Source organism: Tursiops truncatus, chromosome 6, assembly GCF_011762595.2.
Source record: "Tursiops truncatus isolate mTurTru1 chromosome 6, mTurTru1.mat.Y, whole genome shotgun sequence".
Classification (NCBI taxonomy): Eukaryota; Metazoa; Chordata; class Mammalia; order Artiodactyla; family Delphinidae; genus Tursiops; species Tursiops truncatus.
This window is the reverse complement of record NC_047039.1, coordinates 21,595,212-21,614,293: the sequence shown is the minus strand read 5'-3', so window position 1 is coordinate 21,614,293 and position 19,082 is coordinate 21,595,212.

Genomic DNA, 19,082 nt, shown 5'->3' with positions numbered 1-19,082 from the left:
TTATCTGCTCTTTTCTTGAAGTCTCCTTCTTAGTCATCTGTGGGTACTCAAACTAGCATTGATATGTTTTTACCTTTTGCTAAACAATCTCAGTAAGTCAAAGTTAAATTACTGAGAATATGCAAAAGTTTATCAGGCTACAGGGTTCAGGGAACATGGAACAAAGAAATGGTTTTACCCTTGGCACCAGGTCAAATTATTGTCAGAATTTGCTGTGAAACCCTACAGTTTCCATCCCCCTCCCCACTCTGCTCTCTCAACAGACACACAGCCATCTGAACCTTGGCATGGCCTCTTGAAAGAAACTTTACCCTAGTATCTCTGTTTCTTCACTTACAATCTCCTCTGAACACTGCAGCCAGTATAATCTTACTAAAATGTAATGTCACTCTCCTCGCTTCATGTCCTCTGATGGCCTCCCCAAGCTTCTCACCATCTGGAATGGACACGACTTCTCCAACTTAACATCCCAATAGTCAGTCCCTCTTTCAACACAATAGAGCTACCCTGATCTTACTGTTGGTGGTTCATCCCAAGCTTTTTTCTTACCCCAGGTCTTCTTCAGTACTGTACCCTCAGTGCCAAGGCTCTTCCTGAGATCCCCTTGACTTCTGCCCATGAGTTAGGACTCAGTCATATGTGACTCTTCAGGGAGCCTTTCCCAAATCTCCATGTCCAGAGGTAATGATTTTGTTGTTTTCTCTATATTGCTATAGTATCTGCATTATTTTTCTAAGTCTGTTCTATCACCCTCTTCCACATCAGGATGTATGCTCTATGAGGGAAGTGACCTTTCCTGTTTTGTTTGCAGCTGTGTCCCAGTACCTAGAAGATGATAAGTCTTCAACAGATATTTGTTGTGTGGATGAATGAATGAATGACTGATGCCATGCTACTTATATTAGAAAGATTTTCTGGCAGGAGCCATATGTCTGTGTCCCCAACCCGGTGTTTTCCTATGACCTCCAGGAAAGCGTAGTGCTTCTTTCATATAATCCTCAGATCAATCATATTATCTGCCCTAGAATTAATCACTCTCCTATAAAATGACAGGAGAATGCCCACTTTATTACCCATATAGCCTAAACATACCATGATAAAACAAAACAAAACCCACATTTGCTACAAAGGTCTTACTTTCACTGTGAAATATAGGAAGCCAAGTCATCTGCTGAGAGAAACAGGTCATTCTGAAATTTATTCTTTAGAATTTACTGTCAAGACCCAGGAAATATTTAACTGCCAGATGAAGATATCACAGGGAAAAAAAAACCTCATAAACTTATTTAAAATGATTTTGCTGAGCATTTATCCAACAGAACTACAATATGTGCTTTGCACTCAGTCAAAAAATATTATCTAGGAATATGATGGAGTTGAGATTCTGGTTTTTCAAGGAAAACGTGATATTTTATTTTATTTTATTTTTTTAAGTATCTGAACATATACTTTATTTTTTACTTAATTTTTATTGGAGTATAGTTACTTTATAATGTTGCATTAGTTTTTGCTGTACAGCACAGTGAATCAGCTGTATGCATATATATATCCCCTGTTTTTTGGATTTCCTTCCCATTTAGGTCACCACAGATCATTGAGTAGAGTTCCCTGTGCTATACAGTAGGTTATTTTTAGTTATCTATTTTGTACATAGTAGTGTATATATGTCAATCCCAGTCTCCCAATTCATCCCACCTTCCCTTCCCCCCTTGGTATCCATACGTTTGTTCTCTACATCTGTGTCTCTATTTCTGCTTTGCAAATAAGTTCATCTGTACCATTTTTCTAGATGCCACATATAAGTGATATTATACGATATTTGTTTTACTCTTTCTGATTTACTTCACTCTATATGACAGTCTCTGGATCCATCTACATCTCTACAAATGGCACAATTTGGTTCCTTTCTATGGCTAAGTAATATTTTATTGTATATATGTACCACATCTTCTTTATCCATTCCTCTGTTGATGGACCTTTAGGTTGCTTCCATATCCTGGCTATTGCAAATAGTGCTACAATGAATATTGCGGCAAGCGTATGAGGGCAAGGAAAACTATTTAAATTGCCTAGAAGTACTATAGAGCCATGAATAATATAAATGATAAAATGCCAAGGACATATATGTTTATAAAACACCTGTCCATAAACCTCAGATTTCTTTGGACAGTATAAAATAAACTAAGGAAGACAAGTTCATGAATGTAAAACAGATTACATATACAATTTCTCAAAACCCAGTGAATTAAGTTCAGTGATGTAAAATGCCTCTAGTGAACAAGATGACCACAAATAATTCAGCCCCCATTCAGAGAAACCTTTTACCATTGAGCCACCTGAAAAAGTTGTGATACTGTTAGAGACCAGTGACAAGGACATTAAGTACTCAGAAAAGATAGATATTTGTCCAAAATATTGCAACACAGCATTATTAAGGGATTCTCAGAAGAGGAGGGAGAAGTTCCTGGGCAATTCAAAACTCTGGCTCCATTTTTTTTTTTTTTTTTTTGTGGTACACGGGCCTCTCACTGTTGTGGCCTCTCCCGTTGTGGAGCACAGGCTCCGGACGCACAGGCTCAGTGGCCATGGCTCAAGGGCCAAGCCACTCCACGGCATGTAGGATCTTCCTGGACCGGGGCACGAACCCGTGTCCCCTGCATTGGCAGGCAGACTCCCAACTACTGCACCACCAGGGAAGTCCCCCTGACTCCTTCTATTAACAATATGTCCATAAGAGTGAAATATCCCTGCACCAAATGAAACCTCAAATGTATTTTTTGAGGACTGGAAGCCCTGTGGGAAGGAGGCATTGTTGAGGATAAAATTCATGCCTATGTCAAGCAATCACTATGCTTTACAGTTCTTCATAATTCAACTGAGGAAACCATTGCGGTGCTGGAAAATCTGTGGTTCTATTTTACTATGGAATTGAAATATGTTTTGGCTTTTAAATGTAAAATTCTAAACTCATTCAACCTAAATAACATAGCTTCCGTTTGCTGAGCATCTATCACAAATACCTCCCAAGTGCTTCCTGTTCTTTCTGTCAATCACTTAACCCTCATGGCCATGCCATGAGACAGGTATTATTATAACCATTTTACCAAAGAGGCTTAAAGTAAAAGCTTTTGCACAACAAAGGAAACCATAAACAGGACGAAAAGACAACCCTCAGAATGGGAGAAAATATTTGCAAATGAAGCAACTGAAAAAGGATTAACCTCCAAAATTTGCAAGCAGCTCATGCAGCTCAATATCAAAAAACCAAACAACTCAATCCAAAAATGGGCAGAAGACCTAAATAGACGTTTCTCCAAGAAGATATACAGATTGCCAACAAACACATGAAAGGATGCATGACATCACTAATCATTAGAGAAATGCAAATCAAAACTACAATGAGGTATCACCTCACACCTGTTGGAATGGCCATCATCAAAAAATCTACAAACAATAAATGCTGGAAAGGGTGCGGAGAAAAGGGAACCCCCTTGCACTGTTGGTAGGAATGTAAATTGATACAGCCTCTATAGAGAACAGTATGGAGGTTCCTTAAAAAGCTAAAAATAGAACTACCATATGACCCAGCAATCCCACTACTGGGCATATACCCTGAGAAAACCATAATTCAAAAAGAGTCATGTACTTCAATGTTCATTGCAGCACTATTTACAACAGCCAGGACATGGAAGCTACCTAAGTGTCCATTGACAAATGAATGGATAAGGAAGATGTGGCACATATATACAATGGAATATTACTCAGCCATAAAAAGAAATGAAATTGAGTTATTTGTAGTGATGGATGGACCTAGAGTCTGTCATACAGGGTGAATGAAGTAAGTCAGAAAGAGAAAAACAAATACTGGATGCTAACACATATATATGAAATCTAAAAAAAAAAAAAAAATGTTCTGAAGAACCTAGAGGCAAGACAGCAATAAAGATGCAGACGTAGAGAATGGACATGAGGACACAGGGAGGGGGAAGGGTAAGATGGGACGAAGTGAGAGAGTGGCATGGACATATATACGCTACCAAATGTAAAATGGATAGCTAGTGGGAAGCAGCCACATAGCACAGGGAGGTCAGATCAGTGCTTTGTGACCACCTAGAGGGGTGGGATAGGGAGGGTGGGAGGGAGATGGAAAAGGAAGGTGATATGAGGTTATATGTATATGTATAGCTGATGCACTTTGTTATAAAAGAGAAACTAACACATTATTGTAAAGCAATTACACTCCAATAAAGATGTTAAAAAAAAGAAACAACCAAATAACCGCTCCCAGAGTCACATGGCTAGATCTTGCCTGACGTCCCACAGCTGATCAATGCACAATATTGATTCAAACTCAGGACAGTTAAACCTAAACTCACAATACCCAACACTTGATTCTCCTTTATAGAGCTGGGGTGGTCACACTAAGGCTGGATAAGGATTAATTTGCTTAAAAACTTAATGCATTTTACTATTATTTACTTTAAATTAAATTATTTGGTCTATTTAAACACATGCACACACACATACACATATATACATGATATTACATATCCCAAGGTCTGGGAAGTTCAGACTAGTCCATCATCAATTCATTACATAATGATGATGAAATATTGTGTTTTGTATTAAAGATAAAAAACAAAACACAATTCATGAATAAATAATAAAACTATTATTTTTCTCTATTCTTGCTTAAAGAAATGTACATAGAAATTATAAGAGAAGAACATTATTGGTAGAAATCCAGAAGGGACCCCTCAGTGGGCTTCCAAGATTGATGATATAGATTCTCACGGCTTTCCTTTTCCTTCATCTTATGAATGTTTGTGAGAATTACATAGGAAATGAAAGAAGAAAGAAAATGAAGTTTATTGTTACTGGGCTACCATCAGGAGAAAGATGGAAGTAGGGAGTTACAAGATATTTGTGTGCCCATATAAAAATGTAATAACCTTAACTGTCAGTAGCAAAAGGAAAATACATTGTGGGGTACCAGATGGATGAGAATGATAATGAGCCGTGAACATTGGTATATGTGTTTTCACCCACAGCTTTCACTCATCCCTAGCAACAATTATGTCTCATTCCCCTCTGTATTCCTCTTTGGAAGCACAGTGCCTGAGACTTAGGACACACTCAACAAAGGTTTGCCAAGTGTTTGAGACAATTCCTCACATGGGCAACAACAAAGTGAGGTTGATTATTTGGGCCTAAGGGAGAAGAGCCAAGAGGTGTGGAACTGTTGCAGATTGGTTCCTAGAAAGAAATCCCTAAGATGGGGGTCTGAGTGTTGAAAGTTCCTTGAGAGATGATCTTGAGAAAGAAAAAAACAGAATTGGGCAAAGGGTCAGGGTAGCTGTGATCTGTCTCAACAGAGACCTCAGCCGGCCACTTGGTGATGGCTTCTCAGAGTTGTCCCAAGGTGGGGCAGGGCACTGGGCCTTGATGTGCCCACAAGGGCCTGGAAAGGGGAATATGACCATAAGCATGTAGATTTTCTCTAATGGAGTTATTTCCAAAGAAGATTGCCAGGAGCTAGGTAATGAATCTCTCAGTCCTGAAGGAGGCTCTGAGCTGCGCCGCACAACGCCCCCTACAGGAGGCAGCCTTTTAGCCAATCAGGCTGTTTTGAAATTCTTTGTAACTCGCTGTATATTTTCCCACCGATGTATATCTTTATTTTTCATATAACACTTAGTGAAAACTTAGCAAAACCTAATTATATTATTCTAAACAAATTATGTATTTCTTCAGCTTTCAGAGTCCAATGTTAATAATTGCTCAATAAACAAAAATTGAGCTGAGATTTTACAAAGACATGAAAGCTATGTTCATAGCCCTTGACAGTATGAGACAAAGTTCCATTAGGAAGAGTCAAAACATAAACCATCAGTTGAAATACTATTTTGGGGTTGAAAACTTGTATTCAGAAGAATTATGGAGCAAGAGTTTGCTAATGATTTTGATTTACAGTAAAATAATTATTTTTGAAGTTGCTGTAGCATTTAATTTAAGCACATTATTTATATAAGTATAGGCATAAATACATGTATGTATATAAGTATAGTATAGCAGATAAAATATGATGTGTATATGTTTCTCTTAATTTACATCTATTAATCAGTTGACCATATTTTTACCCCTAACATCTGATAATGGGTGTTATATTTTAATGGTATTTTCACTTATTTACCATTATGTTGGAAACTGATCACTCTGCATTATGGAGTCTGAAACTTTATGAAGTATTAGGACTTTCACTCTTTTTATCCTCTCATTCTGAGGGTTTCAGCGACCCATGAGAACATCACACAGTCTTTTCCTGAATGGTATGAATAGGGTTAGGGTGAAAGTGGAGGGCATGTGTTCTGTCCCCCATTTGTCAACTCTCCAGGACCATGTGAACTATGTTGAGGTTCCTGGGTTGGTTACAATGGACCCACATCAATGAACACAGTCTGGCTCATTGAGAAAGGCCACTAGTCCATTCTCTGGCCTTTGGGCAGAATATGGGGATGAGAAAGTTGGTGAAAAGCATTAACGTTAGGCCTTGGAATCTGGCAATCTGGTCAAAATTCCTGACCCAGTTATGGAGTAGCTGTGTGATCTCAAGAAAGTTCCTCAGCTTCTCCTGGCCTCTGTGAGATAAAAACACTCACCTTACAGAGTTCTCATGAAGATGAATAATAACAAATTCAAATAAATTCATGACCAATACATTCATTTTTATAATTCAGTAAGAACCCCAAAGATACCATTTCTAAATCTAACTTAAAATTCCTGATCCTCCAACCCAGCTCCATTTCTTCTCCTCATAGGCTCTGTAATATTTCTCATCATTACCCTCTGCACACCATCCAGAGCCTTCTATTTTCCTATCTAATCCTCACTGTTTAAGCTTTTCCTCCAGGGCCTTATTTTGATTAACTGCTCATAATTAAAAAAAAAAATGATGAACTGGAACAAAAGCTTTTAGCTGGCTTCTTTTTAGCACTATGCACACTTAATCTAGTAAAATTCAGAAAATAGAAAGAGTATAAGTTCCTATAATTAAAGGGAGGCTGAAAAGTAGAGTAATCTTCTGGATAAAAGAGACATGTTCTTAATTTTCTTTGTGTGGGATATCTGAACTTATTGTAAAAATAAAATCTCTTTGATGTGTAAATTAGTTCAGGTTGTCAGGAGATTTACTGCACTAGTTGCAAAAAATGTATTTTGGAATATAGTTGTGGTATAAAATTTTATATTTTTTTAATCAGTGGAGAGATTATTATTTATACAAGAGTATGCACTTAATTCTTAAACTTACATTATAGTGGAGACAAATATGTGTGTCTGTGAAAATTCAAAACAATAGAAAGTCATAAATTCATAGCTAAAAATTTAAGTAAAGTTTTATAAAGGGTATTTTTTACCATCTTAACCATTTTTAAGTGCACAGTATAGCATTGTTAACTAAATGCACCTTGTGCATAGATCTCTACAACTTTTTCGTCTTTCAAAACAGAAACTCTATACTGATTGAACAACTTCTCTTTCCCTCCCCCACCCACCCCTTACAACCAACATTCTAATTTTTGTTTCTAAGAATTTAAATACTTGAGATACTTCATATAAGTAGAATCATACAGTCTTTATCATTTTGTGATTTATGTATTTCACTTAGCATAATGTCCTTCAAGGCTCAGGCATACTGTGGCACTGACAAATTTTACCTCTTTTTAAAGACTGAATAATATTCTGTTGTATGTATATATGATATTGGTTTATTCATTTGTTGATGGACACTTGGGTTGTTTCTACCTCTTGGTTATTGTGAATAGTTCTGCTACGAATATGTATGTGAAAATATCGCTTTGAGATACTGCTTTCAAATCTGTTGGGATTGCTGGTTCATATGTAATTTTATTTGCGATCTTTCTGAGAAAACACTGCTTATCATATTGGCTGCACCATTATACAATATTACTAACAATGTACAAGGGTTCCAATTTTTCAACATTCTCATCAACACTTGTTATGTTCTGTTATTTTTATAGTGGTCATTTTAACAGACATGAGATGATATCACATTGTGGTTTTGATTTGCATTTCCCTGATTATTAGTGATGTTGACCATCTTTTTATATGCTTCTTGGCCATTTGTATATCTTTGAAGAAATGTCTGTTCATGTCCTTTGCCCATTTTAAAATTGTGTTATTTGTTGTTGGTGTTGCTGTAGGTATTCTTTATATATTTTGAAGATTAACTCCTTATCAGATATATGATTTGTGAGTATTTTTCCCCATTCCATACATTCCCCTTTCTTTTTCACTCTGTTGGTTCTTTTACTATGAGGAAGTCTTAAAATTTGGTATAGTCCCATTTGTCTATTTTTGGTATTGTTGCCTGTGCTCTAGGTGTCTTATCAAAGAAGTCATTGCCAAATCCAATGTCATGATGTTTTTCCACTATGTTTTCTCCTAGGAGTTTTATAGTTTCAGATCTTATGTTTAGGTCTCTAATCCATTTTAAGTTAATTTTTATATATTGTATAAGATGAGTCCAACTTCATTCCTTTGCATGTGGATATCCAGTTTCCCATAAGGTTTGTTTTTAATTAATCAAAAATTCTTTAAAATTTATAGAAAGGAACTAAGGCTGTGATGCATAGGAGGTAGACTATGGAAAATGGAGGATGTCAGTCAAAAGGTTGAGAACTGGAAGGAAGGAAACATAGAAATTTATGAGCTCAGGGCAGAGTGAGAATGACCTGAGATATGTAAAGAAATCAAGTACTCTAAGTAGAGAACTCCATCAAAGAATGGAGAGCCTGTTAAGAGAAGGCAGCAGATAGGTACTTCAGTAAACACTCATTTTTTTTCCTTTGCTTCATATATAACACAATCATATTATTATAATTCCTTTTGCAATAATCTTCTCATCCACAAGACTAAATTTTGGAAAATCAAGGTCTACATCTAAATTAGTTACTAGTTTATTTCTGTGACTTAACACAATGGCTGGCACATAGTATATGCTCAATACATGCTGTTGAATAATGAATTGAGTGACTCCACTTCTAGTACAATTATGGACTAGATAATCTGAAGACCTCTTTCTACAAAATACCTCACAATGCTGCATAAAATGTAGAACAAAAATCCCCAAACATGAAGAAGAGCAAAGAAAGATCCTCTCTAGACTCTGGCAGGGGGAGGAGAAGAGTAACCACATGAAATATGCCCAGAGCTTTCCCCATAACAAAGATCTACTCTCTATAAGAAAAGACAACCAGAGGATTACCCCATCTAAGGGAAAGTCTTTTATCTGATTCTATACACCACCAGCCATGCTGTCTCACCTGAGGGAGGAAAATATGTTAAGAAACATATTTGTAAAGTGATAGACCAAGGAAACAGGTTCACTAAAATAATAAAACTTAATCAAAAGATTATAGACTGTTTTCCCCACACACACCATATACCACCTCACCAACAGTGGGTTCTAACAGAAGGAGCTGCACGAAATAAGCTTCTCTAAGGAGGAGAACTTAGGTAAGCTCAATAACAAGAGAGACATTGGCAAGGACAGTGAAGGAATTTGAAGAGCCTGGCACCTACAGCTACAACAAGTATTTAATACAGCCCAACTCCATGTCAGATTAACATAAAACTTCACACTTAGGCCTGCTTACCTCAGTCCCTATTACTTAGCATATCATGTCAAGATTTCAATTAAAAAATGCTAAGGCATGATAAGAGGCAAGATAAAACACAGTCTAAAGAGAAAAAGCAAACAGCAGAGAGACTTAGATACAATAAAGGCGTTAGAACTATTACACAAGGAATTTGAAATAACTATGATTAATAAGTTAAAGACTAATGGAAAAAGTAGACAATATGCAGGGAAAGATGGATAATGTAAATAGAAAGAAGGAAAATATTTTAAAAATCAAAAAGAAATGCTACAAATAAAAATCACTGTAATAGAAATAAAGAATGCCTTTGATAGACTCATTAGCTTACTGGATACAGCTAAGAAAATAATCAGTGGTCTTGAAGATAGATCAATAGAAAATCCCCAAACTGAAATAAAAAGAGAAAAAATGTATTTTCTAAAAAAGATCCAAAGTTCCAAGAATAGTTGGACAATTTAAAAAGACATAAAATAGACATAACTGGAATACCAGAAGGAGAAGAAAGGGAGAACAGAGCAGGGGAAATATTTGAAATAATAATTGCTGTGAATTTTTTAAAAAGTAAGGACAGACATCAAAATGTAGCTCAAGAACACTCAGAAAACCGAACAGAAGGAATACCAAAAAATTTACACCTAGATATATTATAGTCAACCTTCAGAAAACAAAAGACAAAGAAAATCTTGAAAGAAGCCTAGCATAAAACCTATAGAGGGGCATGATAAGTGTTTCAGCAGACTTCGCATCAGAAACCATGCAAGCAAGAAGAGAGTGAGGTACATATTTAAAATGTTGGAAGAAAAAATCACCAACCTAGACTTCTATACCTAGAGAAATTATCTTTCAAAAATGAAAGAGAAACAAAGAATTTTTCAGATAAAAACTCAGGGAATTCATTTCCAATAGACAATTGCTACAAGATGTCTTGATAGAAGTTCTTCAGGAAAAATAAAAGTTATTTTATTCAGTAATTTTGATCTATGTGAATAAAGGAAAAACATCAAAGAAATAATAAAGACAAAATAAATATTTTATAATTTTTATTCATATAAATCTAATAGATAACTGCTTATTTAAAGTAATAATAGCATTAGTGTACAGGCATATCTCAGAAACATTGTGGGTTTGGTTCCAGACCACCCCAGTAAAGCAAATATTGTAATAAAGTGAGACACACACTTTTTTGGCTTCCCAGTGCATATAAAAGTTATGCTTACACTATACAGTGTTATAGTCTATTAAATGTGCAATACCTTCATGTCTAAAAAACAATGTATATACCTTATTTTAAAAATACTTTATTTCTAAAACATGCTAGCCATCACCTGAGCCTTCAGGGAATTGTAATCTTTTTGCAGTGGTAACATCTAAGATCACTAATCACAGCTCACCATAACAAACAAAAAAAATAATGAATTAGTTTGAAACATTTTGAGAATTCCCAAAATGTGACACAGAAACATGAAGTGAGAAAATGCTGTTGGAAAATGGCACTGATAGACTTGCCTGACACAGTGTCACCAGAAACCTTTGATTTGTAAAAATACAATACCTGTGAAGCACAATAAAGTAAAGCACAATAAAACAAAGTATGCCTATATTGGATGACTAAAAGCAGTGGCATAAGGGATGGGAGAAAGCAATTGTGAAAATTATTACAAGGTGACTAGACTACATTTGAAGCTGGATAGTGTTCATTTAAGGTGGACTTATATTAGTTAAACATGTATATTGCAGCTCTAGGGAAACCATTAATATTTTTAAAGAAATACAATTGATATGATAAAAGAGAAGATAAAATGGAATTATATGTTTGATTAAAACCAGAGAAGGCAGAAAAAGAGAAGAAAATAAACAAAGAACAAATGTATATAAAATGGCTACAAAAATGATAGAAAATATTCCAATCATATTAATGATACACAAATTATAAAGAAATTGTCAGAGTGGGTAAAAAATAAAGTTGCTGTCTATAAGAAACTTGCTTTATACATAAAATCTCAAATAAGTCAAAGTGAAGTGGTAGAGAAAAATTTACCATAGTAAAACTAATCAAAAGGAACCTGGATTAGCTATATCAATATGAGACAAAGAAGACTTCAGAACAAGAAAAATTATCAGAGATAGAGATAAGTATTACACAAGGATTGATTTTCCAAAAACACATTCCAATTCTAAGCATGTATGACCTAACAACAGAACATCAAAATACATAAGGCAAAAACTTTACATACATAATTTCATTTAATTTTTACAACTTCAGAAGTTAAATATGATTACCTTAGATTGGATTCCTCTCAGAGAAGAGCTTTGGGTGTAAAAGGTGATCACAAGAAGAATTGAGAGTGGGTTGGGAAGTGGGACAAGGAAAAGAAAGGAAGGGTACAATAATGAGCTTATTACTGTTATAGACAATGAAGGCCCAAATCCTCGAGGACCCTCTGCAAGACTGTCTGAAGCACACCTCAGGACTGCCCTATGGGGTCAGGGGACAGCCAGGTATCTACCTGCTAACATCCACCATTGTTTTCTGAAGGTGTTTCCTGCATTTCCAACCTTTCCAGAGAGGAGGCAAGCACAGTGCCATGGCCAGAGAATACCTTGAGGCAGAGCGATGTGGGAAGGTGGTTATGTGAAATGTGTATAGGGAATATTTGGGGAGGCCAAGGAGTTACAGGCATGGCACCAAGAGCATCTGGTGCAACTGTTACTATTGTTCTTTTATAAATTAATAAAATGCCGAAGTGCACAAAGTTAGCAAGTGGAGGAACCAATATTTGAAGCCAGGCAGTCTGTCTCCAGAGTCTGTGTTATATTTTGAAATAAAGATGTAGTCAAAACATCATCAGGACCTCTAATGCAATTGACATGCCTCATTTTGAAATAGTTATAAGAAATTAAGAACATACTAATTATATCATTTTGGAAAGTTAAATATCATTCTAAAATGATGAGTTTTAATATTCAAAGTTTAAATCTGAAATATCAGCTGCAGGATTTTGACAGGTGAAAGCTTATTTATTATTATTTTTTCAATCTCAAACATACCCTTTTTGTCAAGGAGGCAATACAGGTCTTTACTCAACATTCATTCGTTCCTCTAACTTATTCATTCATTTTTTGATGTCCAGAAACTTCTTTCATTCACTTAACCTCATGTGATTATTTTTCCACTCCAGTAAATACATATCCAGAGTATTTCTAATGGCTACAGAGCCCATTCAGATTGTTTCCAAGTTTCTAGTTATATAATTCCTATACTTTTTCATATGAATATTTGAAACAAATATTATAGGAAAGATTTTCTATGAAGGGAAATGTCATAAAAACAGATGTGACATTTACTTCACTTCTTAATTTGCTTTTTTGCAGGCATTCTTGCAAGTTATTTCTACAGCTTGAATGAGAGGTTCCAAAATGCTGCTCCTCAATCCCAAGTGTCTGGAGGCTCTGTCATCTGTTCTTACTCCTGTAAACCCTACAGGGAACTTGCATAAATAAAAGAGAAAAAGTGTCAATCTACTGAGGAGCCAGGAAATCTAAGTTTATTATCCAGTAGAGGTAACTTGAAATTCCAGATTTAAAGGCAAGTTTTTAAAGCTTAAATTAATAAAAACAATCCCCTTAGTGGGTCTCCCTTACCAAGTATAACAAAATTATCCCCTTCTTCTGAAATACATCATGGTCTGATTCATTATCTTTTAGATGGGGTGAAAAAAGGGAGAGTAAATGGAATTTATAACTGCAGTGCAAGAAGAATATCTTCTGGTATTGCACTCAGAAGGAACTGGTATTGCACTCAGAAAGAACTGATAGACCCAGCAATGTCCAAGAGATTACATTTTTAGGAATCCCCTATGATCTCCATTGAAATTGAGAAATTGTAATGCAGCACAACACATATATATTGAGGACACACACCAAAATAATGGGGACACTGGAATGTGATGAGGTAATCTCATTACTGAGCACCCCAGAATGCCCTGCACCCTGTTCCCAATTAAGCACACTACTGTACCCTGTCCTCATCCCACCCTATACCCCATACTAAAGAACACTGTACAAAGGACAAAGGGAAGTCAAATTAAGCTCCAGTAACTAGAAATCGGACTCAACTCTAGTTTGGAACTCCAGTAATCTGGACTGAGGAGCAGACATTTTCTCTAAGCCAGTGAATTCTAATTTGTTTCATTTTTTTGGTGTTGAATTTTTGAATTTTATTTAATTTATTTTTTATATAGCAGGTTCTTGTTAGTTATCCATTTTATACATATTAGTGCATGTATGTCAATCCCAATCTCCCAATTTACTGATCATGAGTCTCAGATCTCTCAATAAATATAGAAGAAATGGCCGAATTCATTGGTCTTCTGTCATCAACATGGACCTTTAACTCAGAAGAAAAGAGAACTTCTTGGCCCTCCAGCCTTGGCCTTATTTGACAAGTCACTACAAGGAAAGCAGGTCCTATCCTGTCTCCTGATAGACATGCTCCAAGGATCTTGACCTATGTCAGTGCTCCACTCAAGCTGAGTAAAAGAGAGAGAAGGGAGTGACAATGGCTGGCATGCTCAAGAATTTTTAATCCCTTGGCAAATGTGAGAATAAGATTGGGGAAAAGGCAGAGAGGCTTCCAACTCCTGTCCCTGGAGGCAATGCCTAGAAAGACATGTATTGCACTTTACAAACTGTTCTTATAATTTATTTGTTTCCCTGAATTCAGATGGGCATAATGAGATAGGAACTTTTCTATAAATATATAAAGAAAATGACTGGTACTATTGATAATTAACAATCACATTTAAAGAAGACAAACTAGGGATTTGAACAACACTCTATACCAAATAGACATAACAGACATAAACAGAACATTCCATACACAGTAGAGTACACATTCTTCTCAAGGCACATAGAATATTTTCTAGGATAGATCATACATGAGGCCACAAAAAGTCTTAGCAAATTTAAGATGATTGAAATCATACCAAGTATTTTTTTCTGACCAAACAATGTAAACTAGAAATCAATAGTAAAAGGAAAACTGGAAAATTCATGAATAAATGGAAATTAAATAGCATTCTCTTGAACAATCAATGAATCAAAGAGGGAATTAAAGGGAAAATATTAAAAGTATCTTGAGACAAAAAAAAATAAAAAAGGAAACATTTGCACAGCAAAGGAAGCCATCGACAAAACAAAAAGATAACCTACTGAATGGAAGAAAATATTTGCAAATTACATATGTGGTAAGAGGTCAATATCCAACATATATAAACAGCTCATACAATTCAGCATCAGAAAAAAACAAGCTAATTTAAAAAAATGTGCAGAAGAATTCAATAGACATTTTTCCAAAGAGGAAAGGCAGACGGACAACAGGCACAGGAAAAGATGCTCAACATCGCTAATCATTAGGGAAATGCAAATAAAAACCATAATGAGATATCATCTCACACCTGTCAGAATGGCTATCATCAAAAAAATAATAATAATAATGGTGAAGATGTGGAGAAAAGGGAACTCACGTACACTGTTAGTGTGAATGTAAATTGGTGCAGCCACTGTGGGAAAGCAGCATGGGGGGTTCCTCAAAAAACTAAAAATAGAACTACTATATGACCCAGCAATTCTAATCCTGGATATATATCCAAAAAAAAAAAAAAAAGAAAGAAAACACTAATTTGAAAAGATACATGCACCACAATGCTCACAACAGCATTATTTACAATTGCCAAGATATGAAAGCCACCTAAGCTTCCATCAACAGAAGAATGGATAAAGATGATGTGGTATATACATACAATGGAATACTACTCAGCCGTAAAAAATGAAATTTTGATATTTGCTACAACATGGATGGACTTGGAGGGTATTATGCTAAATAAAATATGGCAGAAGAGAAAAATGCATTAATATCACTTAACGTAGAATCTAAAACATAAAACAAACTAGTAAATATAACAAAAAAGAAGCAAACTCACAGATATAGTGAACAAACTGGTTGTTACCAATGGGGAGAGGGAAAGGGGGGAAGGGCAACATAGGGGTAAGGGAAAATAAAAAAAGCCATTATGGGATTCTGTGAAATCATATGTGTGAAACTTTTGAAAAATATATAGCATTATAGAATTTAAAGAATCTTTCATTCCAAAAAACAAAACAAAAAAACAAAACAAAAAAAAAGGAAACATAACATACCAGAATTTATGGAATACAACAAAAGCAGTTCTGAGAGTAAAGTTTATTGCTATAAACAAATATACCAAAAAAAAATAGAAAGATCTCAAATAAACAACCTAATTTTACATCTAAAAGAACTAGAAAAAAAAAAAAAACTAAGCCCAAAGTTAGTAGAAAGAAGAAAACAATAAAGATTAGATCAGAAATAAATAAATCTAATAAAGATTAGACCATAAATAAATAAAAATCCCATAGAAAATGGGATGTAGGAAGATGGAAAGAATGTATGTCATTCCTACCATAACAAGAAAAATCCAGGTAATTAACAACAACAACAAAAGTACCACTTATATTTGTATCTCCTCCAAAACAAGCCACTGGTCAATAGGTGGGGAAACTTGTTACCTTCAAGGTATAGGTGAAGATGTTTTGCAAATTGAGGGAGAAAAAATTAAATCCTCTGCTCCTGTGGGAGAGGTAGAAAACCATCCTAGGCCCCCAGCAATTAGATTACCTATTACTGGAAGAGGTGCAGGATTACTGACAAAGCTCCACCCCTATATCCCAGGAATGAAGGACCAGCTGAATGCATTCTAGACTAGGTTATGGCAGTCCACCACAGGGGCTGCAGGTGCAGTTGTGGAGAGAGATTCCCTTTCAGGGTCAAGTACACAGGGAAGTCCTAGGCTGAAAGTGGTAAACAGGCTCCACCCTAAAAGCCAAACTAACACTAGGGCAACTGGAAACAATAGCAAAAACACATCTAACTCAGTTTAAGTTGTAATCAAATTGACTCAATCTCTTCTCCCTCCAACCATGTAGGGCAATTAAATATGAGAAAAATGGCTCTATAGTTACTCTCATTTTAATGGCTTTGGATATCATCTTTCTCTGTGTTGAAACAAATATTACTTTCCACCACTCCCTTTAGGTTCCATTTGTACAATGTTGAAGGACATGGGAAGAAAGCCATCTAGACATCTTGGGGAACTGCATTACAGGCAGGTCCCTCACCAGGTCCCTTGCCTGGGGAACACTGTTTTCAATGTAATATGCACATAGCACTGTTATATACATCTTTATTACATGTGCTTTTAACATTCTTTTACATGCATTACAGACTGGCTATCAAATCCATTCTCTTAAATAATAAGAAAAATTAACGGCACTTAGCCAAAATTTAAACCTGTTTTCTTTGAAAGACATTGCTAAGAATATAAAAAAGTCACAGACTGAGCAAAAATATTGCTAAACACAGATGTCTAATAAAGGACATATCCAGAATGCATAAACAATTAACTCATATTTAATAATATGAAAACAAACAATCCAACTATAAATAGTACCAAAGATCTGAATACACACTTCATAAAATGAGATATATGGATGTCAAAAAGTACACAAGATGAATACTAAAATAAAATAAAATACCATTACACACTTTTGAGAATGGCAACAATCCTGACCCCAAGGGTTGCACGTGATGACAAAGAGTAGGTGGAGCAATGGGAACCCTCATTCATTGCTGGTGTGAATGCAAAATGGTGCAGCCACTTTGGAAAACAGTTTGCCAATTTCTTATAAAGTTAAGCACACACTATATGACCTAGCTATACCTCTTCTAAGTATTTTCCCAAGAAAAGTAAAATCTTAGTTTATGTAAAACCTATATGCAAATGTTTATAGTGATTGTATTCACCTTGCCAAAAGCTGGAAGCATTGGAAATATCTTTTAACTAGTGAATAATCCGCTGTAAACTCATTCAAAGTAATGCCACTCAGCATTAAAAAGAGCAAACTACTGATATACACAAAGTCATAGATGAATCTCGAATTCTTTATACTAAGGCTACATCCTGTAGGATTCCATTTATATGATATTCAAAAAAGGCAAAGCTATAGAATAGAATTCAGAGCAGTTGTTGGAAGGGACTGGAGGCAGGGGAAGGGGTTGATTAAAATGTGCACAAGAAAAGTTTGCCTATTTAAACTCATGTGTCCATAAAATCTTTGCTTTCAACAAAATAAGTTTTGTTGTATTAAGCAACCACATAGAGCTATGTTTCCCTGGCTTACGAAAGTAAGAATAAATTTATTTTGAATATACCTATACCTCTGTATATATTGTACAGATGACATTACTTCAATTAGGAAGAAAGCCTTGAATGTGTGTTTGTTTTCTGCTAAATGTCTATGAATGTCTATGTATTACAAGTAGGAACAGAAGGAGGAGTGAAGGGAAAGGAGGTAAGTGAGAAAATGAGAAATCCCATCCTTCTTCACTCCATCTGCTGGACTAAGTTTAAAAAATATACATTTATCTTTATTCCTCGTTTGTAACTGTTTTTGTTAGGCCAAATCCCAGAATCTCTTTTAAATTATTTTTAAAGTAAAAAAGTAAATCTGCTTGTACTTTTACTTTATGGAGGTGTTAAAATATTACACCAGAGATATAATTATTTTAGTACCCTATGATCCCATTTTTGTGGCATATCAGAGTTAGAACTTGTATCCAAGCAGGCATTACTAAACACATTTTCATACCCTTAACTCACCACCCTATATAACCAGGAAGTATTCCTTCTCTTTCCTTTAAAAAATGCTCATAGAAGGAAACTTCTAGTCTGAAAATAGTGCATGCTAGATGATGAGATAGCATCCCAGCGATCTGCAGGAATACATGGCAGTCTACTGACAGATCAACTCATATTCCTTCTCACTAATGACCCAGATCATGGAATAGAAAATAGATTCAGTTGGCTCCTGGGTGACTCCAAAGTTGGTGATAACTAGCAGCATAAGAAATATTAAAATTTATTTAACTTGAAAAATTAGAGAAGCAGCCAGAAACATAGTAAAAAAAAATGAAAGTGGAGTAGAATAGATGGTCTTTTAAAGATAATTCAATCATTCAACAAATATTTATTCTACATATCTCTAAACAATTTACCACATAATATAGTATGTAATTTCAAAATTACAGTCTTGAATCACCTGTAAAAATATAGATGGAAAAGACAACATGATAGATCCTCATAACTGACTAAAGAAAGAGTGGGAAGAAGAAGTGGTATTTCCTAGTAAGTTGATGAAGTAAAGTTTCAGGGAGAATAAGATTTGGCATTTGCACAGAATTTTAAACATGGGTAAGCTGTAGAGATGAGGGGGTAGTTTTCCAGATCTTTAGATCTCTTATCAATACAAGAATGTGGAAAAGGGGAA